Source organism: Arachis duranensis, chromosome 2, assembly GCF_000817695.3.
Source record: "Arachis duranensis cultivar V14167 chromosome 2, aradu.V14167.gnm2.J7QH, whole genome shotgun sequence".
Lineage (NCBI taxonomy): Eukaryota > Viridiplantae > Streptophyta > Magnoliopsida > Fabales > Fabaceae > Arachis > Arachis duranensis.
The window spans coordinates 5,520,330-5,522,626 of record NC_029773.3 but is presented as its reverse complement, the minus strand read 5'-3'; positions in this window follow the sequence as shown (position 1 = coordinate 5,522,626).

The following is a 2,297-nucleotide window of genomic DNA, read 5'->3' as shown; positions in this document are numbered from 1 at the left end:
ACCACCTCCATGGACTTTCCTGTTAGAGTGCCTATGTTCCATGTCCCAAATCTCAACCTTTTGTCGCTTCGACCTTTACCTTTTCCTTTGTGAACTAGCTTATTTACCCTCGTCCGTTCACGAAAACGCGAGAACCCTTGCTCATTTAACACTACATCCGGGCACCGATGCAGCGGCTCTTGCTTTGACACTGTACTCGAGCCATACGGCGCGTTACTTCCGGGTAACGACCTAGCTTTAGCGCAATAATGTCTTTGATTCATGTCATGGGGGGTTCGGCTATATTTTTACGTTGGTTGCCGAAGACCTAACACAACCCTCCTCCTTTATCCGGGCTTGGGACCGGCTATGTACCGCAAGTGTAACATAGGCGGAGTTTCTACTAGTTAAATCAGTGATATAATAATTTGGTAATATGATTGAATTAATTATCAATTTAATTTTAATAATTATGATTCTAATAAAAGTTAGAATTTTTCAAATGCAATAAAAAAATTGTAAAAATTTATGCTCGAACATATATTATGATACTTTTATCGACTCAACAGTTATTTAGAGATAAATGTGTTGCTCGAGTACACATTCACTCCATTAGTACACAAGTCTGCATGCGATTTTGGCTTTAAATCGTGGTACTATTATGTGGTTTACTTTTGTATATTAAAAGTATAAAACTAATTTTTTTTTCACGATTTACGCATGACATTTTAATACATAAATCGTGGTTTTGTATTAGGTTTCCCATTAATTTTAAAACTGATAGAAAAGTCGCAATTTATATTAAAATTAGGAGAACAAAATTATAATACATTTAATTTTACGACAATATAATAGTATTAATTTTTGACTAATTTAAATAAGTAAATTATATATCTTAATAATTAAGATCCTATATTCTTAGAGCAATTAGCAATTGGGAGGAGGTGGTGCCGCCACCCTCACACAAGTCCCTTTTAGCTACTAACACACAATTTTTTAAATTAATTTAATTAAAGGCTATATGCTGAGTAGTGATGAAAACCTACTATACATAAGTAAGGTATAAAGGTTTAATTACTCTATTAATCTCTATAATTTTGTGAAATTTTTAATTATATTTTTATATTTTTTTTTAATTGAGTTTTTGTATTAATTTTTTTTAATTATATTCTTCTTAACAATAATTGGTTTAATTATATAAGGACCCAATTAAAAAAAATTAGTGTAGGAATCCAAATAAAAAAAAATATAGAGACCCAGTTAAAAATAAAATTTGGTACAATAACTCAATTAAAAAAAATATAAAAACTTAATTAAAAATTTTACAAAATTATAAGAAGCAACACAGTAATTAAACCTAAAAGAAAATAACAATCAATGTGCTCTAGTTATGTTAGACATAGGATGGCATCAATGTTAAAGTCAATCTTGTATTGGAATCTCATATTCTTTGAGATAAAATCTCAACGAATTTTATAAACTTTCTTGGGTTAACTTTCTAAAGTTGAACTCAATTTTCTCAATGCTAATAATTACTAATAAGACTAAGCAAACTGAATAAATTGTTATAATTAAGATTCAATAGAATTTAAATGTTATGATTTATTTAACAAAAAAGTAATTAAATAATGAATGAAGTAGTAATTAATAAATTCTTTATTTTTTTGAAGGAGATGAGAGTGGTGTTAACACTGGCATGGATAATAATAATTAAGGGTACGGAGGAAGTGTTGTCTTCTCAAATATAGCTATGGCTTTGAGGTATTTGTATTTGTATCATTTGAAGGAGTTTTTGGACCACTTTCTTCTATGCCTACCTACACCACCCAACTTGCCATTGCTTATATAGAGTCTCATAAAAAATCAATACCTTCATTCATCTCTCTTTCTCTTTCTCTCTCTAGCTAGCAGCTTTATGAGGTGGCCTCTCTTCTCTTTCGGCCTTAGAGTGATCAATGGTGTAGGGTGGGCTTACAATTAGTGTATGCAAACTCTACTTTATTATAGATATAACTATTTATTTATGGTATTTTTTCAACTTAAAGTTAAAAAAAAAAGATTTTATAATATGATATTAGATATTCTATAAAGTTTAATTTTTGTTGAATTTCAAAAGATAAAAAAAAAATCAGCATGAGGTAAAAGTAAGAAAAACAGAAAGAAAGTTTATGTAAAAAATTTATGCAAATTTAAAAGAATTTCTGTGTGAGAGAGAACGTCAGAAATATAATTATTTATATGTCTCTTATTTTTAGTTTAAATTAAAAAAATGATTTCATGATGTACTTATTAGTTTGTGACACATTAAAAAAAATAAT